A 14,027-nucleotide genomic window follows, 5' to 3' on the forward strand; every position below is an offset into this window, starting at 1 on the left:
CTGATCTGAGTGGGGGGCTGATCTTTAATACAATATCTACATTGCCCATTATTGGCAACCATTCATCCAATGTTTCAAAGGCCCATATGTTTACTAATCTGATATAATTTTAAAAACTAACTAGAAAAACATTGGAGAACCCTTTTGCATTTATGTAAGCACATAATGTAATCTGAAAACTGCTGCCCTGGTTAAAAAAAACAATACAACTGACCTCAGCTGGTATTCTGTCTATAATGGAGTGCAATGAAAATTTCTAAGTGACCCCAAACCTTTGACCGGTAGTCTATATGTACATAATGTCTCAGAACTGTGCACCTTATGCCCCACCACATATTTTATTCAATGTTGCTATATTATTTACGTAAATGTTGGCACTGGAAAGGAGTTGCTTTAATCGCATACATGTGTATAGTAACAATAAAATCATTCTTATTCTTCTGATATGGGCGCGTGCTCTACCAGGTGAGCTGCAGGCGCCCGTGGGTCACTTGCATAACCAGATGTTAAGTGGCCTAACAAATTGTTTTAACCCAAACCACAATCTTTTTCTATACCCAACCAAGTAGTTTCTGTGCCAAAAGGTTACCAAACTGCAACCATTTAAAACCACAACCGTTAAATTCAGTTGTAGGGTGGGAATAAACGACCTGTATCGTCTGATGGTTTAGAGGAACTATTGGTACAGAAACATCACAGCAGTATAAAACATTAAAACAAATGAAGAAAATGCCAAACGTACATCACAGACAATACTGGAGGCTGTCTGTTATTTCACTGTTGCTGGACATTGCATTTTGCCACACTTTTTGTATTTCCTCTAACGTTTCCCATGTAACCATTAGAAACCACGTTAAAAGACAAGACTCTATTATGAAATGAAGAGTAGGTCAATAACATCCTCATATTAATGGGAGTGCTACGACTGTGTGTGTTTGGTCTTGGATAAACAAAAGAAAACCCAAACACGGCTGCACATTAATCCTCCCACTCAAATGTAAACTAATGACGTCGGCTTCTCAATCGTAATTGAATTGGCCTAAATCACAAGATTCCTAATGTGGCAATGTATCATGTTTTGGGAGCTTAGTTCCACTTGACAGGTTCATTCTCTCTCGTTTTCCCCTCATTCAGCTCTGGAGAGCCCTTTCAAGTCTTCCCTACTGGCCCTGTTTGGAATCATGGATTTGGTGAAGAACCACATTGTCTGATGTGGGAGCTGCACTCCAAGTCTTTCTGTGCCTGAACGCACACAAAATATGGTGTAATTACAGCAGTGACTAACCCAGCACACATTAAATTGAACATTAAATCCTGTATCTATTTGGTGATAGCATCAGAGGAATTGCAAATGAACCTCTACTTAATTAGGATTACTACTTGGGGTAAAGATTGCCCTGAACCAATCAAAATCCAGTATTCTACCTGTCCAAAACATAAATGATGTTGGAATTCAGACAACATTTCTCTGTTGTGTGGCAGGCAAACATTTTCCACATTTTATATCTAACCAAACAGAGACACCTCCATCGGTCAACAACATCAAGCTTCTCTCAAACAATATTTCTTATCAGCTGATGCATCCCTCAACACAAAGCTGAGTGGCAGCATCTCTAGTGAAAATAATCACAGCCATGACTATCCTATCTGACATGTCACCTGGCTCAGAGTGATTGGTTTCTTTTTCATCTGGACAGTCCTGCTGCGATCTCTGTGTCGCTTTGAACATGCAAGGAAATTCCCATTAATGGTCATTTAAACATAACTTCTTTTGCTTCTGCATGTACGTGCCAGTGCAGAAAATGCCTATTTCAGCTGTGTGTGCATGTGATTGATTGGCCACTGTGATGATATTGAAGCGCAACCAGCTGCCAGGAAGCATGTGTGTCCAGCACTCCGCATGCTTATCAAGGATCTGGAATTTGTAATACCAACACTTCTTTTTTGACCTTTTGTTTTTAACGCTGCTCAATCAGAGACATTGTTACATGTATGCAGCGAGGAGCTACACAGTAAAGGCTTTGTTTTACAATCCTGCCAAAATCTGTATTTTCTCGAATGGCCACTTGAGGCTGGCTTCTAAAGCCAGTCTATGATTATTGGCCCACTTTACAGCAGATCTAACATGTTAACAGCCTGGTTCAAAATATGGTTTTGGACTCCACAGCTAATTTCCCCCTGTGGGGGGAGGTTACTTTTTGTGCAGCGCACGCAAGCAATATGATGTCCCTTGTTTTTCTGCTATTCCACTGAACAGATGGAGGCAGTAATGTGCCCATAAATGTGGAGGGGGAAAGACTGTTAGCTGATGATAACGGAGCAATGCATGTTTATCCGCTTTGCAAATGGTTTATGCAGAAGAAAATCAAAACCTCCTATAGTCCTTGAGATGACGTTTGTTTAGAAGATAAGACCTTAGCATACATATTAGGTTGTCTGGGGAGGTTTAGCATGCTAATGTAAGTTACTTTAAGTACCTTTACAAAACACTCAAATCAATCACTATGACGTACAGCTGCAGAAGACTTAGCTAGGTGAAATGTGTAGATTTTTAAGACTGAGTCTATGAGAGCACATGGACTCGCAGTGACATTTATGTTGTCAATTTTGTTCTAATGCAGCTGTTACAATTGTGAAAGCTATTTTGGACTTTTGTCTATATGTTTTTGATCAATAAATCTCATGGATGTTGTTAGCCGGCATTCAGTTTAGTTCTCTCTTTGTTGTCCCGCACGGAAAATGTGCGCAACAACATGAGAAAATCCCCAAAAATGAAAACAGACTTCTACACCTGTAAAACCAGAGAAAGAGAAGCAGAAGAAATCCTGCTCAGTTTAACATGACATAATAGTATTGTTAGCTGTAGTAGCTAATTGTCCTTAGGATAGCATTATTAGCTGTGGTAGCTAATTGTCCTTAGGATAGCATTATTAGCTGTAGTAGCTAATTGTCCTTAGGATAGCATTATTAGCTGTAGTAGCTATTTTTCCTTAGTCCAGTTCAAAGAAACTTGAAATCATGAAGGCCATGATGTATCTATCGGTTTCATTGTATGCAGACAAAGGTTTTTACCAAAATGAGTTTTTCTCTTGTGGCTTATGTTTCCGTTGGCGAGCAAACAAAAGAACAAAGAAATCATAGCTCATGTTGCCTAAAAAGCCTCGCCGACACCTCCATGATAGTTCTACCCAAACAAAATTGAGGGGTCATTAGTGTTGCCCAATTTTTAAACGGCAAATAACTTGCAAAATTAAATACTTGAACGCATTAACAGTTTATACATTAATAGCAGAACAACAACTGGTCGGAGGTTAACAAAGAAGTATCCGTTTAACGCTGTTAGCAACATCAACAACTGGCATGCTGAGTTTTGGCTAATGTGACCTTTCATGCATAATTTACAGGCTTTTGTATCGTAGTGATAGTGACAGAGTCTGAGAGCGGACAAGGAGCCAAACAGGAACGTGGAGGTCTTTAAAGCCGAGGGTAAACATGTCACAAATGGTTTGTGAGCCCAGTGGGAGAGCTTCTGATTGCTTTCATTATTCCCTTTCAAATCAAAATGTCAACCAGCATGAAGAAAGCAGTCCCGCTGTGATCGCTGATCATTAGAGAGGATCTATTTTTCTGTTTCACGTGATGCGAGCTCTCTGGAAATAAAAATAAATAAATAGATTGACCAAACAAGAATGTTCCAACTAGTTATTTTTTTACTTCAGACCTCCATCTAATCTTACAGTATCTTCTCCATTCAACATTTTACAGCACGAAGGCTCTGCAGGGGTAACATGAGACAACATCCGTTGATCTCTGCATGTGTCTGGTTATTTCTGTTGTGTTTCTGCACTTTATGAGATCACTTGTCAGTAACTTGTCAGTCAGTGCCTTTTTTTTCTTTTTTTGTTTATGTGCTTCATATTTCAAAAAAAAGAAAGTTATATAAAAACAGAAGAAGAAAAGGCATTTTACAGTTTTTAATTACAATACATCACCTGCAAATATTTGATTGGCGCCTCAAGTTCATACAGCAGTTTTATATCACGTTGTACGTAATGCACACCCTGCAGCCAATCAGAATTGAGTGTTCACCCAGACCATGGTATTTGGGTCCTTAAGCTAAAAGGCAACCACTTTAGTGCTTAGTAAGAATATTCAATAGAGGGGAGATATTTGTTTTAATGTGATAAAGTATAGATATTTTGTTTTTGATAAGGAAGTGAGGAAGGCATTACTGTACAATTCAATATCACATTTAAATGTCCTGCCGCAGGCTAAATGTTGTCAGATAAGATGTTACTACTTGTGACATAAATCAATACGGGACTGGTGCTGCACTGGGCGGCTCCATGTGATTGGATGTAATTTTTGTGCATGAAGCAGAGCAGTGTGAGAAAACAAATAATCATGGTTTCTAATAATGTTTAATGCAGACTAAACACCATGAAAGAAACTAATGTGTTTAATGTGCATGTACTCCTTTTACTCACCATTGGTTTTGGCGAGCTGCTCTATGGCTAAACTGCACAGTGGACACATGTGAGAGTGTTGACTCTGTGTGTTTGCATCCATTGTATTGTTTTTTTGGTTTGTGAACAATGCAGTTATGCCCGAATTGTTGAATTGTTGCCTATGGTCCTTTTGTTGTTAAGATGATTTAATGCACTTCATGCTTTGGCTATATACATGCTTTTTGGCTATATATATATATATATGTATATGAATGTTGCTGAGTAGTAGTAGTAACTGAGTTTCTCTGTGAGGTTTTTGCTGTCACTGCTCATGAGCTCTGGAAACCTAACATTGTTTAAGTCATGTATAAAAAAGTAGTTTTAACAAACTTACGTTTATTAATGTCATGTTTGTCTTATCTGTTCCGATGTCATTGTTAAAGTCTATTTGGTCTTTTCAAAACAAAGGCTCAATGTTAATGGTTTGGGTGTCTTGTCTTATTGTGGAAGTCTGTTTTCCTGTCTTAATTTCTTACCCTGGTTTTATGTCTTGTCTTGTGATTGTGTTATTTTTGGTCTTGTCTCGTATATGTTCCATTTCTTGTTTTATTGTGTTTTGTCTAGTTTAGTTTTACTTCCTGCCTTAGTTTTCCCACCCTTGTGATTGTCTGGTGTTTTCCACCTGTTTCCCAGCCCTTGTGTTACCTGCCTCTTGTTACCTCGTTAACCTTGGTATTTAGTCTTTGTGTTCCCCTTGTCCTGCGGCAGATCATTATTTCAGTTTGGAGTAACTATGTGGTCAGTTGTTCTTTTTTGTCTCAATGGTCCTGGTTCCAATGAGTCCTGTTTTGTCTTCCTTCTGTATTCCTAGATTTCTTTACCTGCTGTTTTTTGTTGGACATTTTTTGTTGTAAGGATTTTCTTTATAAAATATTCAAGCTATAATTTGCCTATGATCTCTGCACTTGGGTCCTACATTCCCTTAAGCTCGTAACACTTGAAGCAGGGAGCTTTAACGGGGTGTTTTTGTCTTAACACGAATCCAACATATTATTAGCAAAATGAAATCCCCACTGTTAACTAGCCCGTAGCTAAGGTAGTCACTAAGGCCATCCATATCCACAGTTCATCCTAAGGATTCACTCTGCCACATATGTTTAACATTAAAACATGATTCATAAAACCATGCCAACAATTATTAGGCTATTTTAATAGCTTGGTATTCTTTGCACAAAAAAGTACGCCATAGAGACTTCAGGCCGCCCCTCACTTTATTGTAGGCCTCGTTCAATATGCAACTTTTTCTACAATATAAGTAGTAGCAATCAATCTATTCATTATTTCTTTCTCTCTATTTCTGCTCTGCACCACTTTTTCCTTCAGAGCTGTTGGCCTTTTTTATTACATTGTTTTGATTGGATTCTCAAAGGTTTTTGCAACCCTAGTTTAAATGGTGTTGTAAAAATAACTATTACTAAAGTCTATAAAATGCAGCCATGCTAAAGTGACTTACATAAAGCTCCGCAGCTGGACCTTAAGTGCAGGTTTACATGAATATTTAATACCTTAATTTCGCACAGTTCTGATTTTTGAATACAGGGCACAAAACTCCAAACAAACTTTCTTGCAGGTAGTTAAATAGCAGCTGTTGTGTTTTTGGATAAGCCGCTAAACAAGTTTGGCTCAATTCTTGTGCGGAGAAACCACAATTTGGACTCCGTCCCCAAATCATAAACAGGGGAATGGTGGTGAGAATTTGATTATGTTAGCACATTATAATATATGGGTAATGCCCAGAACTCATAAGATTCAATTAGTGATGTATTTTACAACTGATGAACAAACGAATGGAGATGTGTTCATGCTGTGGAGGGTTAGACACGTGTGTTTGTCAAACAATAAATTGTTGATGAGGCTCATATGTTTCTCCAGGAAAAACTGATTAATTCTCAGCTACATTGATTTTTAAAATGCTTTGACATCCACTAATTATCTTCCAAAAATAAGTTTTACGTGACAGTAAAGAGATGTGATTGGTTACAACTCACTTACATAAATAATGTAGTTTCTGTTTTACTTATCCAATTATTTTGGTCTCATCAAAGATTGCAAAGATTACCATAGTTGCACGCTTAATAGTACCTTATTCCATGTCAAGTGTAATGGCTACAAGGCCAAATATACATATTTTTATGTATTATTTAATTTTTAGTGCTGTGTGTGTGTGTGTGTGTGTGTGTGTGTGTGTGTCTAACACACATACACACACATGGAATTAGTTTATCCTTGTGGTCCTCAACCAATGGATAAAGTCCCTTCCAGTGGATCACAGTATAAAGTGTCATGAGAAGATTTAAGGGGAAGAAAAAAATCTATTTTATCTCATAAATTTGCATACAAATTTTGAATTTAAGGTGGATTATGTACTTGGAAATGCTAAATGAGAGATTTACAGTAAAATACTTATTGTTGTATGATTGACAAATGTATGTTTGGACAGAATGAGTCAAATGTATAAACAACAAACTGTCTCTGTATGTGTCTCAAACTAAGAGACACCATTTTTCAATTTATTTCAATCTACTTTTTCCAAATTGTGTAACTCCTCTCCAGGTTACATTTTGCTTCTTGCCTACTTTAACTTTAAGGGATGAATAAGTCTCTAGCCAGGTCTTTTCTCCCATCCCGGATTGCTCTGATTGTGTGGACTAGCCAGACCCTTTTCCGTAACGCTGTGGAGGAAGGTCTGCTGTGTGTGCCAGGCCACACAGCAATCCGGGATGGGAGAAAAACATGCTCTGGTTTATTGGTTTATCGTCTTGGGCAGCGCTTAGCGCCGGACCACAATGACGGTGCTTCTGCAAAATAGTCTTGGGTAGGAACTTGTTTTGGTGGAAAATGTGTACTTTCAAAGGTTGTTTTAGTCATGCAACAGAAAACTCTGATTGGACAGATAGTCTAGCTACCTGTCAATATTTACCCTGCAGAGATCTGAGGAGCAGTTAACCATAGTCCTTCTAAATTAAGCGGCGTTTAAATTACAACACTAAGAAAGCAGAAAGTGACGGACATCTGGCCAAAATGAGGGACATTTAGCGCAACGTCGTGGATATAGACTAGGGATGAATTGAGGTCTTTCATTTCATCTAATCAGCTTTATCCCTGTGGAATTTAAACCATAATTGTGGCTTCAATGACATCTTCGAAGTTGGTGCAACAAGTGTAATATCTATGAAATGCAGGAGATGAGAGCAGAGGGAAATCTCTGTATAAGATCAATGTTCCCCTTTACGGACAAAGTCAGCAGAGACAGCCGACTGCTTTTATTTTTGCTTCCCATGCAGCGAGCTTCACATGGTCACACACAGAATTTCCCAGCACAGCATGAATGGAGATGAACTAGTGCTACAGCATGAATCTTAAAGCAGGCTGCACTCTTTCAGCTCTATGTTCTGTTTGGGAGTTTTTTTTTGCTGGTGTCAGTGGTTTATCCTTCCCTAAACTTGTTTTCAAAGAGGAGCTGCATGTAGGAATCACGCTGAGATATTTCTGTTCCCGGGTGAAAGCTCACCTGCCCTGTGAAACGATCTGTGCTCTGCTTTCTGTTTGATGCTCTGCTGAATTGAAACGCTTTTCTGAACTGAGATAATTTCCTCATAGGGTTGACTCTCTAAATGCCTCTGCAATTTATCCTATAAAAGCCATGCCTCATTCATCAAACCTCTGCTGGTTTTATTGTGACAAAGAATAGCAGTAATTCACAGTGAGTGCTCCCTGCAAATTTTGAACAAATGCAATTTTCAAGCCCGGACAGAGATGCAAGCTCACTGATAAAAGTCTGGTTCATATTTTTGTGAGGGAGCAATCAGGCTGCGCTCCTTTGGCGGTGACTTCACACACGTTTGGCAGCCGGCGCTCGCGCTGCAACATAATGACTTGTTGTTTTCCAAGAGCATCCACTCCAATTTCTGCCCTCTAGTCCAGCTTTAGACTGTGGATCCAAATTTTTCTAAATGAAAAGCTATTAACATGTGTCACACCTAATTATGTTCTGCATCCTTGTCTATAATTGCATTCTGCCCGGCAACACAATGCTGGGAGATGTTTCCTTTCATTTATACAGACCACCCAGCTTTTTTGCACCAGCTGCACTGAAGATCTGTTTTCTGACATTGGACTAGGAACTAGGACTCGGACTCTGTGGTAGTTTTAGAATGAAAAACCCACATTACTTGTAGTTCCCTGCTCAAGCGACAGAATCACTGATACACTGGTAAAATCAGCCTTAAAACCAGTGGGATCCTCTTTCATAGTTCAAATCACTCCACATTTCTGGGAATTGCTGGCCAGGGGTCGATTTGCTCTCATTTGAAGCACAACACTCCTTTATTTTTTTTTTATTTATTTTTTTTTTTTTTGTGAAAAATATTGCAACCTTCTCCTCTCTGTGCTTTAAGAACACAGAGCCGTTTGTGTCGTTGGGATTTCGTGTGTGTGTGTGTGTGTGTGTGTGTGTGTGTGTGGCTTGCTTGCCTCCCTCTCTTTTCCAGATGGGCTATAAATTGCTGACTAGATACACCTGCGTCGGCCAGCTCTCTGGATAAAGGAGGGAGGAAACGCATGGGCCGTTTCTTCCCATAGCCTTTGTGTGCTTGCAGTAGGCTGCTCTAAGCCAGCATGTATTGATAGGTTTTACTCATTTTTTCTGGAAATGGGGAGTGTTTATCTTGTGCTTGGTTGTGATTTAGATCTGGTTTTGACGCTCACTAACATGGTTGTTTTCTTTCTCATAGATCAATTTGTTTAATAAATTTGACATATTTTTGGAACAACTGTCTCATATCCTTCTTAAAGTTCTTCTTAACCTCAATACGCTCTTTCTGACCAGAGAAATTGTTCCAGTTCTTAGAACATAACATTTATAGAATCCTTTTTTCTCATGTTCCAACTGGACCAATTTGGGGATTATTAAGTTCCTCTGAACGCAGTTCCTGTAACTCTTTCAGCTCCTACTTCAGAGCATTTGACCTAGATCTACGTTGATTGGTCCAACTCATAAGACACGCCTCCACAGCGCGCCATCTGTAGAAGCCATAATGTCTTTTACTACTTACTTGGCTATGTCAATTACTACAAGAATTGACAGAATGTTGAACTCTGAAACGTGGATTGATGTGAAGGATCAAACTACGCTGGAGCCTACATCTTCTGTGTTTCTTAAGTACTCCATTCTAGTCTTTAAATGGCACTGTTCAAATTCTGTCATCCCGGCAAGGCACAACAGGAACATTCCGATGGCCTCCTCCATGCTGGTTTGCTGTTGTATGTGGCGCTAAAGTCAAGTGACAACGCAATAAAGACCATCACTCCCTTACCCCTTCCACCAGTTCCTATGGCCAGTACGAATGCAAATGGCGCAACCGGTTTTGGGGGAGAGTATAGTTGGAAGAACTGTTTAGAAGTGGACTGTTCCTATAACTACATTCCTGTAACTACTTGGTCAGAAAGAGGCTATTGGTTACTCTCACACTACACTCTGATTCATAGACTCGTACTGTAACAGGAGCATTTACCCATCACATACCAACTCCAAAACTGGCCCTCAAAATATCACACTGGTTTCTCTGTTTAACAGATACATTAACTGGAGAAACCTTTGGTTCAAAGCCATCTGGACCTTTGGACAGTCTCAGCTTCATGAGAAGAAAACGTCCTCTACAACAGCTACACGAATCCTTACTCAACACCAACCTTTAGTTCTTATAGTAACTTTCCGAGCCTCTGCGTTATATTTAGTAACAGTTTATCAGTATCCCCTGGAAATGTACAGCTCTCATGATGACCTGGGAACACAGAGGAAGCTTAACCTCGCCGACGCAGCAGCAGCAGCTCCAAATAGCTTCCATCAGATTCCCAAAGCTCCCCCGCCATCTGCAGCTCAACACCCACCACAAGCCAATACACTCGCTAACGGAGGTGGGGGTTAATTAATGGAGCCCTTGCGCAGAAACAGCAAGCATATGCATTAATCATCTCATCTATATTTAATGTTCAAACACAACAACAGTGGGTTTTTCCTCTTCCAAGAACACGACTCCAGAAGTAAACCCTGTTCATTATCCTCCTTTTCCCAGGTCAGCAGTCACAATGACCACATGCAGGCTTGGGTCTTGGCCCAGGCATTCTAGGCACGTGCCAGTAAAAGGAAAAAGTCAAAATGTTTGTTTTTATAGTTTTAAAATAACTTCAAATTTAATTTTCCAATCTAACACTTCATGTAAATTAGTATATTTTTTAAGTATAGACATCAGGTTATATTAATAAAAAGTACAGTTTTCGGTTCTGCATGTTAGCTAGCCATAACAGTTACACTACAGCTTGCCATTTGGTGCAGACAAGCGGAAAAAAAGATAAATGAAAAAGAAAGAAAACAACAGTCTTTAAAAGTTTATCCCAGGTCCTTCAGTTAAGCCTAAACTAGATGCATTAAAATACCTCAATAAATAAATATCATAATAATTGTAGGCGTTAAAAGTAACCTAATCTTGTTTGTTTACCAAATAGCAAAGTATCCATTTGGAGGGGTGCCCAAAAAAAGGGTTGTATGCCTGGTGTAAATTTTCCATTCAATCCTGCTCTGACCACATGGATACACAGATGTGTTTCACTCCAGTGCTGCTGTGTTTTGCCAAGTTGGCAGCCAGTAAAGGCCCCCATGCCTTCTTTCCTGTCAGCTCATCCAACATCTTTCCCCCCGATTTCTTTTTTTTTGGATGACAGATGGACCAGACCAGGCGCCCTTGTTCTCTCCCCGATGTCAGGACAACCTGCCAAATCCGCTGCAAAGTTACTCTGTACTCGATCGGCCTTTTATTACAGGCTGACTCACTCGTCAAGCTAATGCTGCTGCTGCTGCTGTTTGAAACAAAGAGCACTTTCTCAGTTAGGATCTTCACTTGCAGATGCTTGATGAGTTAAATAGTAGTTGGTGATGACGAATACTAGTTTTGTGCCACTGCACGTTTCACTGCGGTTGTTTTTCCCTCTCCATAGATCACTTTTCAGTCAGTCAGTGTGTTATTTAATCTATGGAATCATGTACGATGACAAATGTTGATTTTTAAAGTAATGTATTTAAATGGGAAGCATGTTTTGTTGGTCACAGCACGACAACGGTAGCGAGTCTTATTAAATGCCGAAAATCTGCGTAGGGAGGTTGGTTGGGGTGGGGGATGAGTCAAACTACACAGGACATTCAGCCCGGTGACCGGGGATTGTGTCCCAGCATGTGCCGTGAACCTTTCACCGGTCTCGTTTCCCGGCGTGTGGCGTGCCGTTTCCCCGTTCTTCTTTTCCTAAACCCAACCGATGCATCCTCCAGAGACCACAGCTGGTGTCCCGGCATGTGGCGTGTCCTTTCACTAGTCTTGTTTACTGGTGTGTGGATTTTACACAAACTAAATAATAAACTCCAGTAGGGATCAGTCGATTTGACTCATGTAGCTATAGCAGCATATTTACATGTTAGCCAATCAACTCACAGTATTGGCACCTTTTTTTAAGTGACACTGACAAACTCACAGTTTAGCTCTCTGACACTGCTGCTGCTTGCTGCTGTTTTTAAGCAAAGATCATAGCTAAATCCCTGCAAACGTGTGTAGAAAACTGTCAGCGTGTACATCATATCTGCAAATGTGATGATTGTGATCTGCAAAGAGAAAGAAAACAAGGCCAGAGGAGGGGATAACAAGACTCACATTTAGTGGTGGTGTACTTGACTGAGAAGCTGCATTGATCAATAGAAGAGAGCTTGAAGATTTGAGTGTTTAGTGTTCAGTATAGAACTTTTTTTCTTTCCTGACTAATTAATCTACAAGGGAAAAACAGTTCCTGTTTCTATTCCTGTTGTGTGATTACACAGGTGTGGGTTTCAGTGAGTTCTGATAAATTCAGTAACTCAAAACAGCGCAACAAAAGCCTCCATCTCTTGTTTTATAATCTCCTCACGCAGATCTGAACAGGCAACTCACTTCTTAATTACAAATTCAGCTCTTTCAGGTGCATTAAACAGGTCACAGCTGCTTCACACACACTCTAGAAACCTTTATTTTTCTTGTCACATTATCATCTGAATGCTCCTCATAGCAACAACACTTGCGTTGTTCGGCCTCAGCGGCTGTGAACGGGAAAAATCGGTGTCGTGTGTGATTGCTGAGTATGGTGACCCGATGGATCAGTGCATGTTGTGCAAAGTAGCACAAAAGCATAATTGCACATGCACCACATCCACCTCTTGTGCCTCTTCATCATGCTATGCCATAATTGCTGCCTTGACATAAAGATAGGTTGCTAGGGTACAGTAATTGCTCTCTGTATCTTTGCGGGATCAATCAGAAAGCGTATACAGCATGTAACATGCACACATAACAAAACAAGAAATCTTCGCTTTTTATATACAGAACCAACTTTAACAAATAGCAGGAGTACACATAGAAAAACAACCTCTCCAACCAAACTTTCTGACAAATTTAGGATCAGAAAGTGCAAGTCTGAGCGGTTAAAGCTATAGTGCGTAGTTTCTTCCACCCCCATGAGGAATTCTATGTAATGACAACAAAACTGTTGGCGCGTCCACGTGATACAAGCCTTCCATGACCGTGCTCCGCCCTCCACCCCTAAAAGATTTGTAGCCACTCATTTGGCAAAGGCTTGAATGTAACGGATGTTCATTAATATCAAAAAGTTACACACTAAAGCTTTAAGCAGGAGATTGGTCGGAGAATCAGACCAGCGGGTGCGGTGTTACATTCAATTTCTCACACCGTTGTGACAAAAAAAGAGCTGAGCCAGAAGGCAAAGCTCTCAATCTACTGGTCAGTTTTTGTTCCTACCCTCACCTATGGTCATGAAGGCTGGGTCATGACCGAAAGAACAAGATCAAGGGTACAAGCGACTGAAATGGGTTTCCTCAGGAGGGTGGCTGGTGTCTCCCGTAGAGATAAGGTGAGAAGCTCAGACATCTGTGAGGAGCTCGGAGTAGAGCCGCTGCTTCTTTACGTCGAAAGGAGCCAGTTGAGGTGGTTTGGGCATCTGGTAAGGATGCCTCCTGGGGGCCTCCCTAGGGAGGTGTTCCAGGCACGTCTAGCTGGGAGGAGGCCTTGGGGAAGACCCAGGAATAGGTGGAGGGATTATATCTCCAACCTGCCCTGGGAACGCCTTGGGATCCCCCAGTCAGAGTTGATTAATGTGGCTCGGGAAAGGGAATTTTGGGGTCCCCTGCTGGGGGAGCTGCTCCCACTGCGACCCGACAACGGATAAGTGGATGAAGATGGATGGATGGATGGATGGATGGATGGAGCTTTAAGCCTTCTGTCATTTTCTCTTGCTTGTTCAAATCAATATATTTCATTAAAATCTAATGCAGCTCTTGACAATGTTGTTTCGAAAAAGTAGAGTATAAGTCATAAGACTGAAGCGATACAAGCCAGTGGAAGCATGAGTAAGACTAAGAATCTACGACCTTGCCGGAGGCTCAGTGGGGCAGTAATTAGTAAGGGTGTGAATCTTCACGGGTCTCAC

At 40.4% G+C, this 14,027-nt stretch overlaps 1 long non-coding RNA gene across 1 annotated transcript; it reads left to right on the plus strand.

The window, feature by feature from the left end:
- The first annotated feature begins 9,820 nt into the window (after positions 1-9,820).
- Positions 9,821-13,586, plus strand: LOC116696984 (uncharacterized). Its single transcript, XR_004333873.1, has 3 exons — positions 9,821-9,965; positions 11,106-11,107; positions 13,575-13,586. It is a non-coding gene; the product is annotated as an uncharacterized LOC116696984 (long non-coding RNA).
- Positions 13,587-14,027: the final 441 nt, after the last annotated feature.

The sequence above is a fragment of the Etheostoma spectabile genome, chromosome 10, assembly GCF_008692095.1.
Source record: "Etheostoma spectabile isolate EspeVRDwgs_2016 chromosome 10, UIUC_Espe_1.0, whole genome shotgun sequence".
In the NCBI taxonomy this organism is placed as follows: Eukaryota; Metazoa; Chordata; class Actinopteri; order Perciformes; family Percidae; genus Etheostoma; species Etheostoma spectabile.